Source organism: Cryptotermes secundus, unplaced genomic scaffold (genome assembly GCF_002891405.2).
Source record: "Cryptotermes secundus unplaced genomic scaffold, Csec_1.0 scaffold136, whole genome shotgun sequence".
NCBI classification, from domain to species: Eukaryota; Metazoa; Arthropoda; class Insecta; order Blattodea; family Kalotermitidae; genus Cryptotermes; species Cryptotermes secundus.
The window spans coordinates 24381-38887 of record NW_019718618.1 but is presented as its reverse complement, the minus strand read 5'-3'; the positions used below and the strand labels follow the sequence as shown (position 1 = coordinate 38887).

The 14507-nt window shown below is 43.6% G+C and overlaps 1 protein-coding gene across 1 annotated transcript in view; it reads left to right on the top strand.

The window, feature by feature from the left end:
• LOC111861716 (protein O-linked-mannose beta-1,2-N-acetylglucosaminyltransferase 1) overlaps positions 1-14507 on the top strand; it is a gene marked incomplete at its 3' end in the record, with an annotated part of 74688 nt that overhangs the window by 36096 nt on the left and 24085 nt on the right. The window contains exon 2 of the mRNA XM_033750433.1: positions 9457-9610. The remainder of the gene's footprint in view (positions 1-9456; positions 9611-14507) is intronic.

The following is a 14507-nucleotide window of genomic DNA, read 5'->3' as shown; positions in this document are numbered from 1 at the left end:
AGTTGTCTCCAACCTCCTGTCACTTCATCACTCTTCGGTCCAAATATTCTCCTCAACACCCTGTTCTCAAACACCCACAGTCTATGTTCCTCCCTTAATGTCAGAGACCAAGTTTCACAGCCACACAGAATCACATGCAAAGTTATAGTTTTGTATATTCTAATTTTTGTTTTTGGACAAGAGACGAGAAGACAAAAGGTTCTGGACTGAATGGTAGCAAGCATTACCCGAGTCCAATCGCCTCTTGATTTCCTCCTGGATCTGCATACATGAATTGATAATATTAAAATGGATTATAGAGATGTAGGATGTGGTGTTATGGAGTGAACTGATCTGGCTGAGGATAGGGACTAGTGAAGGGCTCTTATGAACACGGTAATGCACCTTCGGTTCCCATAATATTCTGGAAATTTCTTGAGTGACTGAGCAGCTGGCTGATTCTTAAGAAGGGCTCAGCTCAAAGGAGTTAGTTACGTGTTTCTAATTCCGTGTCACAGCTCTCGATGCGATAAGCCCGCATGCTGTGCCCTGCCCAGTGCGAGAAGCCAGTGTTTTCTGTTTCTCCGCTCCCGGACGTGTCCGCAATCATTACCCCTCCCCGCACCGCGCTATCAATCATAACCACGCTTTGTGCCTCCGTATGGTTCGCATAGATCCCTCGCTCTGCGGCTGAAATGAAAGATTAATCGAATTAGTAATTAAACATTAAATGTCTGTGTTATATTACGCGCAGTGTTGTTCCTGACTAGCAGAATCGAAACATTAATCATGGCTGGAGCGCAGAGGACCCACAATTCAGAAAAATTTGCATTAATTTTTTTTTGGACATGCATGACACCATCGCTGTATATAACCACCCTCTGCAGTAAGTCAAGCAAATTGTCTATTTCCTTCCGCTTGTTTGCACAGACTAATCTTCGATCCTGAAGATGGAGGTAATATGTTTCGCCAAAACATCAGACTGCACGGTGTCACATGTCACAAGATAGTGTTCGTTGGCTGTGACCTTGTGTAAACTAACTCGTCTATTTCCAAGATTGATTAAAGGAACATATTTCGCAGAACGGAGAAGGAGTTCAAACACAGGGAATTTGTTACGTAACAAAATTTTCACATCATCTACAAACAACGGAAGTTCCCCCCCCCCGAATTTTGAGTAAATTTTCACGAGACTCAGATTCCCTGTTTTAATCCTACAAGTATCATTTTAACTCTTACTATGCCAAGCCGCCCTTTTACGTTGCCCTGATGAAGAGAGAAAGAAAGGCCAAAAGATGTTAATATGAAACTTGAATTGACGTCAGTTTTACTCTTTCGGAAGAAGAAAGTGTTACAGGCATTTCTGTATATGAGGTTATGTTAGCAAGGAAAGGTTATTTCAATTACAGAGTGCTGTAGTTAGTTAAGAAAACTTCCACTACGGCTTGGCGCGTGGAGCCATTAATCTTCCTTGCCCTCTAAATCACGTTTGTCCACAGAAGTTTTAACGTTCTTCCTTAGGTGCTTGGTGGATTCTGGAATCTCTCAGTTACAGTTTTCCTTTGTTCGTTCACACCAGGCTTGAGACATGACCTCTGGTTACGCGTGAGCAATGTGGCAAGAAGTAGCGAGACTGTCGTCTATATTGACTTAGACTCTCCTTGGTTTTCCTCAGTCACTCCAAGCACATACTGAGATCATCCGTCGATTAGGCCTTTACCACTGCCTTCCATATCCTCTCCGATTTATCATTCATATCTGACGCTATACAGGGTGTTCCAGGAGGAAAGGTCAATATTCTGGGAGGTCACAGTATCGGCCATTCTAAGCGAAAAAGTGTATAGGTACATGTGTCCTATTCCGAACGGTTCCCGAGGTACAGCTGTTTTACTGTACACTCCCAAAACTGTTGATAAGAAAGAGATATTTCCTACTGTTTCTAATACTAGTATTTATTGTTCAAGTGACAAAGTTGGTACAGTTTACCTAGTGTAATACATTTTCGCAAATTCCACCGTCAACATCAATGCACTCGCAACTCGTGTGAGGACATGGCGTGTTGCCCGTCTGTACAGTGTACAGTGAAATAGCTCTGTCTCGGTGCAACTCGTGTGAGGACATGGCGTGTTGCTCGTCTGTACAGTGTGCGGTGAAATAGGACACACGTACATATACAAATTTTTGCTTAGGATGACCGATAATGTGACTACCCAGAATATTGATATTTCCTCCTGGGACACCCTGTATAGTGCTAGATGCTGACACATTCGTACAATGAGTCACAAGAAAAGCGCCTTTCAAATGTCATGCTAATGTTGGACATCCAAAAATGGATATACGGGCCTAAGAAACAAAAAGTAAAGCTATCCCTGTGGAGGCCCATAGGGTTCTAAGACGTCGAGGCTCCCATGCTTTCTAGACAATCAGCTCACAGATGGCGGTGAGGCTGTCAGCCTTACGCACCAAGCTATCCCTGTAACAGGCCATGGAAGCCCATAGGTTAGTGAGACGTCGATGTTCACACATTTTCTAGGCAATCGGTTCACAGAGGCTATATCCATAAAATCTTAATACTATTTAAAAGCATTTGCATTCAGAGTACATTCAGGTACATAAATAAGGAATAAAATAGGGCATTAGTGTGCTATAATGGAACTAATGCTATTGGATGGGTTGAACGCTCTGTCTTCCATTTGCCTAAATCAAATTTATGCAGAGTGTGCTTATATACGTGCTACAAGAAGCACTTCTCAGTCGCGCTGCGGTGAGCTACTCTCGAAGTGATCTCACTTGCGCGGGGTGTCGGGAGAACTGAGCACATCTCTGTCTTTCTCTTTTGTTAATAAAAGCTGATGCATTTTGCAATAAAGACTTGGCTTTGAGGCTTCTTGGTGTGGTACTCAGGAATTTGACTATGTATGAGCGCGGTTGCTCACCTCAGGACCTGATTAAATGTGTTTCTTTTACTTGAAGCGTTAAGAAATGCAGACTGTTTGAAAGTTTATATGTTTTCTGAAGCTTGGACCTGAGATTGCATGTACGGAAAGTACAAACACTTATACAGGGTGATTATAAATTATTGTCGGGGTTTCCGTGGCCTATAATGCATTCCAGACCCTTTTGTCTTCCCGTCTGCTGTCTAAAATCATAAAAATTAAAATACNTCATACGGGATATTGGTGGGAAAGCCGGAAGAAATGAGACCACTGGGAAGACCAAGGGTGGACATTATTAAAATGAATCTTAGAGAGATAGGATGGGATTGCATTGATTGGTTTGATCTGGCTCAGGATAGTGACAAGTGGAGGGCTCTTGTGAACACGGTAATAAACCTTCGTGTTCTATAAAATTCTGGGAAGTTCTTGAGTAGCTGCAGAATTGGCGGCTTCTCAAGAAGGGCGCAGCTCCATGAGTGAGGAACATCAAAGCAACGGAACAGAAGATAGAATGCTTAGTAGCGGCTTCCATCGGCGGACGTTCCCCTTCCTCTGGGTTCCCGAACTGTCTCCGGCCTCAGCAACCAGCTTCGAACAGCAGCAGCTCTCTATCTCACCAGTCAACTCTTCAGTTACTAACTCCACCGTCTGACTGACTGACTCACTCCTCACTAACTTATCCTACCGATAACGTCTCGGCACGGACCGCACAGAAGACACTTTTCCTCTGTTACTGTGTCATTGTTGCGTTCGTATCTTTTGGAGTTCCCACGTGATCGCTACTCAACCATTTCCTAGCAACTGTCGTCCTTTACAGAGCCATTGCTTAGCAACAACTGCTGCATACTTGCTTATTTCGTGGTCGTTGCCTACATGCCACAATATTTTGAACACATTTCCAGTATTCCTACGCCGGTGGGAAATTCAGGCATACAAAGAACTTTTCTTCCGTAAGGTTGGCTACACAAGGTTTGACGTAACTTTGTTCGTATAGCAGATGGATTTTATGTACAAGATCTTAATAAGTCGAATAAAGGGGAAATTTTGGTTTCCCCTGATGTAGGTGACATATTTTGTTGAGGAACACCACAAGCTGTATTTCCTGCAAGTGACGGGTCACTCCACGGTCTTTCCTACTGTCAGCAAATATACGTTCTGTGAACAAAACCTGAACTCTTCCGCCTGTGGACAGGGGCGGTAACTACAGAGCAGATATGCGTTTGTAAACATTTGAAGTGCTTGTCTGTGGTTATAAGCGCTGGAACATTTGCCTGAGGAGACTTAATTGCGCAATAATGTATACGCCTGACGAGGACGCAGTATGGGCGTCGTTCCAACTCGGCGATCCTGCTATTGTAGACCTTTGTTTTAGTTTTAAAATTAAATAACAATTCCTCAAGTAAATTAAACATAGATACGTGGGTTCTTTTATCCACCTCGGGCTTGAAGCTCACCGCTCACCTCCGTTTAGTGCCGAGGTCAAGAATCTCGGAGCTATACTTCCACTCCCCCATACGTCTTCATGGCCCATCACAGTGGTCACGCGATCTAATGGATGAACTCTTTACTCGTTCGAACGCTGGGGTCGTGGGTTCGAATCTTGCTCGAGACATGGATGTCTGTGTTTGTGATGTGCTGTGTGTAGGTAGCGACATTGCAACCTACTGATCCCCCATCCAAAGAGTCCTACCGACTGAAAAAGCGGTCAGACGAAGGGCTGTAGAGTGACTGATGAATGTATGAATGAAAACGGCTTCACTGCGAGATAGCACAAGTGTGAGGGCCACGCGCTGAAGAAAGCGGGTGAAGAGAGAACATGATGAGAGAAGAGAGGGTTAAGAATAATAAGATGAAGGAACAGGAAGAAGAGAAGAAAAAGAGGAAAATGTAGTAATGTTTGTGATCCGTAGCCTGTAGTCCGCAAGCGAGCTATACCGACCGAGCGACCGCCGCTTGTCGGCGAAGTTAATACCAACTTTAGCGGATAGAGGGTGTCACGTGGTCAGCGCAACGGATCCCCACGGCCTTTAATTTCGGTTTTCTAGAGCTCCTCAGTTATCCTCACGAGGCTGAGTAGACCCCGTTCCAGACCCACTACTTCTCAGAATGTCTGGTAGCGCCGGGAATCGAACCCGGGAACTCTAAATCTGTAACCAGGAACTCTGACCACTAGACCACAGAGGTGGTCGAGTTGAGCCACACACCACCTAAATACAAGTCAAAAGTACTTAAACGAGCATACTCGGTGAATTTGTTGTCTGGAATTTTGTGTTTCTTAAAGTTACGGAATTTATCCAAATTTTTTTTTAATATTCCGTAAGTTTCTCATCCGCATCGTGAATTTTACGGTCGTGCTTCGTAAGGGGAGGAAATCCTGTGCGCTGGACTTCCGTCGTACTGGGACGAACTATGCCTCAACTTTGGGACAACATCGCAGTGGATTCCTAGGATTTACGCATCTAAGGTGCCGTGTTTTTATTCTCTCTCTGTGTCTTGTAGGATACTCAGTAACGTCATGACTTTTTTTTGCAGGAAGATATCTCTTTGCCGTAGGTTCGCTATATGTCACTGTCAGCGGCGTATATTTCTTATTGCCTAGCCTTCTATATATAACTGGATTCATATGCGCGCATATGTAACGCGTGGTCCATTCATCGTCTTAGGACAGGGACAGAGTTGAAAAGTGCGAATTTAGCATTTTCTTTTCCATTTTCAAACAATTCATGGAGCTTATACGTATTATTTTTAATAATATTGTAGGATGTACACCCATTGCTACGCAACGATAGCGAGATACGCCATTGATAAATAATGACTCTGTAAATAACAGGCGTTGCTAGGCAGTGGTTGAATAGCGATCACATGGGCATCAAAACAGACGCGAAATCAACAGTGGATACAGCAACAGGAACGGTGTTTTCTGTGTGGTCCGTTACGATATGTTATAAGCAGGACAACTGCTGCCTTAGCCGCTTTTCAGTTTGTTTTACACTGTCGGGAGGACTCCTTGGACGGGGGATCAGCCCGTCGCAAGGCCGCTACCTACACACAAAACAAACGCACACTAAAATCCATGTCTCGATTGGGATTCTAACCCAGATCCCCGTGTTCGAGCGGACGAAGACAGTTCATGACTTAGACCGCGCGGCCGGTTGTTGTGATCGGCTTGATAATAACGTACTGTAAAGTAATTTCTTCAAACATAGTTCAGTTACCGCTGAGAACACCTGAAATCTCGCACCCTGATAAATGTTACGCTCTGTATTTAAATCATGTGGCTACAGTTGGATAGAATTTAATTCTTTCCCGGCTCCTATAAATTTACATATATATATATATATATTGTGGAGAGGAAAAAATGTGAATTCTGACTCCTTCGCAGCACCGTAATCCGCTTTGTGGGCACTGTACTCAAGCGATCCACACAGTGCTTTGAAATTAAATGTGAATATCGTGGGATACTTTAATAGAAATTATTGTGGATCCCTATCCTTTTCCATGATACATTCTAACAATCCACTCCCACTTATAGCCCACTATGAGGGAGGAGTGTTCTTAACTGCTTCTCACATTTTTAAATGTAATGTATTCTAGTCAAGGGTGTCCAATTCAAGGCCCGAGGGCTGCATGCGGCAAAAAATTTTACGAAAATTTCTTCGCCTCTTCAAAATAGGCGTTTACTCTTGTCAAAAAAGAAATGCGGATGTTTCTAGTCCTTTTCTTTTTAACTCGGAAAACCTTGCTGGAAAATTTACTCAAAATTTCTCAACTCGTTGCAATGGGTGCAGACTCTTGCCGAAGAAAACTCTACCAAGCGTTTTTATTACATACTAAGTAAAATGTGTTGATTACGCTCCGTCTCCTAGCCGATTGTCTAGAGAATTTGGGAGCCTTAAGGTCCCAGAACCCTATGTGCGTCCACGGCCTGTTACAGGGATAGCTTGTCGCGTAAGGCTGACAACCTTACCGCCATCTTTGAGCCGATTGTCTAGAAAATGTGGGAGCCTCGACATCTCACAACCCTATGTGCGTCCACGGCTTGTTACACGGATAGCTTTACCTTTTACCGTTTACATGACATATACAAATAACATAGAAAAATATGGAATTAGTACAGTTCCATAATCATCTGTAATATCGGTACAATCTGACTCAGTTTTAGCAGTGGACTCTTAACCACCGTCGGTTTCGAAGCGCTGGGAAATGGCGTTAAAAATCCTCGATGTATCGTTCGGTAACGTGTAAGGCTAGAAATGAGTACTAGAGAAATTGTATGAAAATATATACACATTGTTCTTCAGGATAGGGTGACGTATCGACCCACTGCTAGGCAGCGACTCAGTATACAAGTTTCAGGGAACACGCAACAGTTGGACCTGTGTTCTATGTGGACCATGCTACAACGTGTTGCTAGGTAGCACAATAATTCTGACAACAGATGAGTTGTTTTCTATGTGGTCCTCCTCATGCCCAGTGCTAGGCAGCAGAGCTGTAAACACGCATCCCTAATAGAAGGTGTTTTCTATGTAGTCCGTGCCGCATATATATAATGAGAATCTGTTTGTAGCTAGATTAGAGCAAATGGAAGTCTCCGACCCTAGGAAGACTACGCTGGCGAGGGCCAGAAGTATATACAAAAGACAGACCCGTGCTCTCATCAGAGAGGGCGCCCCACAAAAACAAGACCGTAGCTGTCAAACAGCAATAAATATCTGGTCACGAGCCCCAGATGGGACTCGACACCAAGACTTACTGATTGACTGACCGTCAGTCGCAATGTAACTTTGACTCTGAGGTAGATTAGATTAGAGATCAGCGTTGGAGAATTGTGTCGAGTTTCGGAGGGTCGGCATTCCAAGGTGATTGAGCACGAAATGGCAAGAGGACTTCATAGTGGTTTGAAGTTGTGGCTTCTGACTTTCCTACTTTTATTCTTCCCTGCTCTTCTTCTAAGATTTAGTCTTCTCAGGCGCAAGTTTTTATCTCCTCTGCTTATTCAATTTATGAAGCTCTTTATACGAAACCTCAAGGATTTTTTTCCCCCTTACATAGCCTCCTTACAAGTTGGTTTCTCTGAACTATTGTCTGCATGTACAAAGTTCCTTGTCTTTATGGCTTGCTTACATTCTAATCTTTGTCTCCTGTGATCTCTCCGCAATAAGATAGGCTCCCAAGAATTACTTCCAACGGCATACTACATAAATTATCATATCTTTAACATATAACAAACTCTACTTTACTGTTATTTATTTTTTCCTTGGGTTAAAATGCAGAATACATTTACAAAATGTTATTAAGACATCGCCATTTCAATGTACAGGGTGATTCTAAATTGTCGGGCTTTCCATGGAATATAAACGGAAGCCCTGACAATAATTTAGAATCACCCGATATATTCTACAGTAGATGTGCATAATTGCTCTGAGAACTATTAGCTCCTCCTCGTCGAAAAGCAATAATAGTTTATAGTTTATCTGATGAAGTTGTAATGAACTCGGGCCATCCGGAGTCGAATTATTTGATGAATAATGAATTGATGTGTGGGAGGAAGAAGATGTGTCCAAATTTAAGGTATGATCCTGATATTTTCTAGAGGAACTGAGGAAAACCATGTTGAACGTTGCCAAGAATACTGTCCTATCGAGATTCGAACCTGTCAAATCAAAAACACGATGTAGTCCTATATTTATTTTACTTAGTAACAGAGCATTGGCAGCCGATTTTGAAGCATCAGAAATAACTTCTGTCAAGAAAACACACGAGACTAGAGCTTTTCCGGTATTTTCGAAATAGTTTCGCCCTTGACTTAATCTTCGACCCTGAAGATACGAGGAAAAATCAGTAAATATGTCACAAATGGAAGCAAACTGCTGTAATAGATGTAATAATATTTCCCATTTGTATCACTAGGTAGCAGCACAGTCTAGCTTCATGGCAGTTTAGGTAGCAGATGCGCATGCGCATTTTCAAATGTGGTTTCAGTAGTCAAAACGGCGAATGTGATTGAGGAGTGTACCACGTTCTATTGTACGTATTTTGTAGGCAAAGTCCAAATGTAAGTAATATTTATAATGAAATGTTTCCTGTTTAACGTGGGAAGTGTTTGTCGCTTAAAGCGGTTCTCAACTGGGTGGCAAAGATTTCGCTGATGAAGAGGTTTAAACGAAGTGAGGAAGTGATTGAGACAACAGTTCAGAAGACTTTTATACTGCGTGTTTCGACGCACTGGTAAAGCGATAGGACATGTATATCACACTTGGTGGAGGATATGTCGGGAAATTTTTTCCCAGGTTCGAATATCACATGTTTTACGATTTGTGGCAATTTTTGACCTATTTACTGGCTCTCCCTCATAGTAGAAGCAGTAGATCCATCCGATACGATATTTACCGGACTGCATGGCGTTACATCCAAGATAATAGCACACTTATAAATAACTATTGTCTTAGGAATGCGCAGAAAGCGATGCGCCGTTCTAAGATCTTGTTCAGCTGTGCGCGGGAACCAGTCTCTCTATCGCTCCACTGTGTACCCACTCTAGGAGCCTGGACCGTCACAGCGCATGGTCACGGAGGGGACGTCGACAAGTGCGCGCATATCATTGAAGGTAAAAGCAGTGAGCGTCGCCTCACGAGATGCTGTTAGCTCTGAGACGCCGCTCGACGGACGGCGTCGATCTGCCACGGCTTGGCCAGGTAAGTGAATCACGTGATCTCTGGCCCTCTCTTGCCCGCTAACTAAATAAGTTTTTATTACGTGTTAATAATATTTTTTTATGAAACTTAATTGGATTCGTAGATAGATTTCGTAAGCTCCTGTGTTTTACATGATGTGATGTGATATAGATTATGATGTTATTTTGAAAGTGAGAACAACGAATGCAAGTGATATGCAGTTTCCCATGGCCTTCATTCCATACTTGTGTTGCATGAGTCTATATAGTGTGTCATATTGAACAGAGATAATTCTTGAAGAATGCCGTCTTCTTGGATGTGACGCCGTGTAATCTGTTAGGAATCCCGGAGAAACATAGCGCTTGTAGCCTTATTCTTGCTGGATTCTTGTCTGGCTTACTCTTCGACTTTGAAGATGGAGGTACTGTGCTCCTACAAAACATCAGTTGGCTTCTGTCTGATTAAACATTTTGCCCCAGAGGATCGTATTTTTCGCAGATACCGTGGTTAGAACCGGCAATTCATTGTATACGTATAATTATGGCTTGCTTTGATAAACATAAATCTTGTGTTCGATTCCCGGCAAGGTAAAAAGATTTCTCCTTTCTCCTTACTCAACATCCCACCTAATGGGTACCCGGGGAGGGTTCCCTGTGAAGTGGCCGTGGTGTGAAACTGATCACTCACCCCCACCTAGTGCTGACATTAGGAATTCATGGAGCTATATCTCCGCTCCCTCATAAGTCTTAAGGGCAAGGCGCGCCCACAGCTTGATCTTTTAGTGTATTTAAAGACGCTGCCGGTAACCCAGAAGTTATATAAACAAAACAAACTCCGTGGCCTGTAGTACGCAAGCAGACTACACCGACCGAGCGACCGTGCATGTGTATTTGTTGTCGCGGTAACGTTTTTTACCGAGCCGTTGCCTAGCAACGATAGGTGTGATACACGTACAGACACGAAAACTGATAGGCGGGACTCAAGTGTCATTATATACATACCAAGTTTAATGAACATTGGTTCAGGAATTCAGAAGTTAATAAGGGGGACACACAGACACACGGACAGGAAGGAGGCTGCATCCACTGGTGAGTACACGCAGGAACACCCCGTTTCCATTGCTATAGTCCAACTGTCGCATTATTAAGAATCTGCTGCCTAGCAAGGTCATCGTGTTTACAGAGCCGTTGCCCAGAAATGGCCCTGCTGTATCCGCCCATCTCGCTGTCGTTGCATAGCAACGACTATACACGCTACAATACGATTATTCTCCCATCTAATCGTAGGTCTTCCAGTTTGTCTCTTTCCCTTATGTCTTTTTACCAAATGTGTGTCCGAATTTCTCATTTCTCCCGTCTGTTAATTACTTTCATGTGCAACACTTCGTTAAGCTTAGTGTTCTGTGTTATTCCACAAGGTTGTCAGTAGCTGGGAATGTCGGGTTGTGGGATGAGGCGGATAAAGAGTTGGAAATTGCCCCGAAGAGAGACATGGTGGCGTGGTTGAGGTATTATCATGGTTTTTCCATGGAGGAACAGAGGAAAACCACGAAAAAGCGCAGGATAAGGAGCGTTACTACTACACCAAACCACTTGTCATTAATCTAAAGAAATTGTAAAGAAAAATGTTTGGAATATATAACATTGCTTTGTGAAGTACACAAAAACAAACGCCGTGACCTGTACTCCGCAAGCGAACAATACCGACCGAGCGACCGCCGCTTGTCGGCGAAGTTATTGCCAACTTCAGCTGATAGAGAGTGTTGTGTGGTCGGCGCAACGGATCACCACTGCCGTTAATCTCGGTTTTCGAGACAGGAGTCTTTATTTCCTTAAAATAGCACCTCAGTTATCCTCACGAAGCTCAGTGGACCCCGTTCCAGACCCACCACGTCTCAGAAAATCTGGTAGCGCCGGGTATCGAACCCGGGACCTCTGGTTCTCTAGGCAGGAACAGTAATCACTAGAGAACAGAGGCGGTCCTTTGTGAAGTACACCCTTTGTAATTTGTAAGATAATTTTAGTAAGAAAATTTGCACGTATAGCCAGTGAAATGTATGTTCTGACGTTACGGGTCTATCCATAAAATCGCTCTGAGGAAGCCTGTCCCTCCGTACATGCAATGACTTTACTGATATGTGTGTGCGCTCTAAGTGTCAATGTTGTATCCAAGAATATCACTCAGAGTAACACAAGGAACAGATATAGACTCTGTAATCACTGAAGCGCTGCTATTGTTGTCAGAAGTGCGCTGAACTATTAATGTGACAGACAGTGAGAATGCAGATGGCGTTACGGAACTGTCACGCGAGTGTTGAGTAACTTCTCCAAATGGCATACCAGCGACCTGCAGAGTAACCTCCTAATAACACTCAATTCAACCCAAACTCGCTATTTATTTTATTTTAGAAGGTATTCCGAAGTTTATTCATGGGCTCTACTTCCATTCGCCCATACCTCTTCCTGTCGTGCTACCCTTATAACAGGCCGTGGAGGCCCATAGGGGTGTGAGACGTCGAGGCTCCCATATTTTCTGTACAGTCGGCTAACAGATGGCGGCAGGGTTGTCAGCCTTACGCACCGACCGCCCTTTACCCCCCAGGAAGATTCCTGGTACTCATTTCTGTTAGAGGATGATTCGACCCCAGGGACATAGTGTGGTTGGAAGGATTAGGTCAATTGAAAAATATCACCTCATCGGGACTCGAACCCGCGACCTCCCGGTATGTAGCATAGTGCCTAAACCAACTACGCTACCGCCTGCCCCCTCTTCCTCGCATAATACTTAATTAATTAAGCATAAGGACATTTTATTATCACTGTTAATTTCTGAACTAAAGACCTTGAAAAATGAGCACACGAACTCACGGATGTGTTATGGTAACAGTGATTTACTAATATTTATGTATAATTCTCTGCTAGTAATTTTGTACACGGCGTCATGGGCCGGCAGATAGCTGTTCCTAATCACCTCTGTAACTCATAACTGGCCTAGTAATGAATAGTTTGCTTCCGTGCACGAAACTGGAGAATTGTTTAGTTGCTAAGCGACTGTTAGCTTCTCAAGAAGGGATGTACTCGAAGTAGTTAGTTTGTGTTACTACCTCCAACGCCATTAACATCAACGATCCCATTTCAGAAACACCAGCATCGCGTGTCGTAATACGGAATGTATTCAAAATTGCTACTTGGAGATTATTTGCAAAGCCGCTTAAGATTGATGCTGAGTGCAAGGTTCCCAACATTTCCATTCGAAAGGCTCTGCTTCTGAGTAGAGCAGCTTATTTATGAGACCAGGGAAGGGAGACAGGTGTAATGGGGATGTAGACTAGGTAACTGGAGCTGGATTTATTAGGAATACCGAGAAATTTATATAAGATCAACATAATTTTAACTAATCCATTTTGAATCATTAAACTAAGTATTTCATAAGATCTAAAATTTGTGACGATGGTATGTTAATATAATTTTTGTGTTACTGGACATTATCCTTCGTCCTGTTTCTATTTAAGACATACAACTACTCGGAGACTTGATTGTCTCCGGAGATATTGACTAGCTCTATCGATGGGGCCCAACTGAGTAGGTTCCACCTGAAGACGGAGACAGAATCCAGCCTCCGGAGACAGGGACTAGCCCTATCGATTTGCCCCAACTGAGTAGGTTCCACCTGAAGACGGAGACAGGGACTAGCCCTATCGATTTTGCCCCCAACTGAGTAGGTTCCACCTGAAGACGGAGACAGCAATTAGCTTTATCGACTGGGGCCAACTGAGAAGGTTTTACCTGAAGACGGAGACAGAGTTGAGTCTCCGAATCAATATGTTTTGAAGATCCGGAGATAGAGACTAGCTCTATCCATTGTGCCCAACTGATTAGGTTTCACCTGAAGACGGAGACAGAATCCAGTCTCCTGAGACAGGGACTACCTTTATCGACTGGGCCCAACGGAGTACATTCCACCTGAAGACGGAGACAGAATTCAGTCTCCGAACAGTTGTGTCTTAAATAAAAACAGAACGATGGCTAATGTCCAAAAACACAATAATTGTAGAGATATTTCGTAAAGGAACGAAGTCGGAGATGGCTTTTGCAGAGGACAGTCTCCAGGGATTTGTGCCGTGAAGTCTGTTAGAAGTTGGATGTTGCGGAGAAACACATCTCCGTTCCACATTCCCCCTGTATACACGTATATGTTTAGTGTAATTTCTGTATCGGTTCTCGTAATGATTGTTCCGGCCCCAACACAGTTAACTGTGGATTACTGACTTTTTTTTTTTTTACTGAAGCCATCCCCATAGAAGGCCGCGCCATAGCTCAAGCGGTTAGTCGCTGGCTTTCCACCGCGGCGGCCCGGGTTCGATCCCAGGTCTGGTCAAGTGGAATTTGTGGTGGACAAAGTGGCGCTGTGGCAGGTTTTCTCCGAGTACTTCGGTTTCCCCTACCAATCTTCATTCCACCAATTGCTCCACAATCACCCTCACCTATCATCTGGGGCTGGTACAATAGGCCACAAGTGGCCGCAGTACAAGGGACTTAGTTCCACCCCACTACCAATTAAAAAAAAGTAATAACTCCATGGAGCTGAACCCTTCTTGTGAAGCCCGCCAGCTATGCAGATGTTCAAGAATTTCCCAAAATGTTATGAAACCCGAAGATTCATTACCGTGTTCACGAGAACCCTTCACTGGTCCCTATCCTATTCCAGATCAATCCAGTCCATACCACCCCATCCTACATCTCTAAGATCCATCTTAATATTATCCTCCAAATTGCATCTAGGCCTTCCTAATGGTTTCTTTCATTCTGGCTTTCCCAAGAAAATCCTTTATGCAATCATATTCGCCCTGTGCATTCTACATGTCATGCCCATCTCATCCTCCTTGACTTAATCGTTCTAATTTTACTTTGCGACTAGA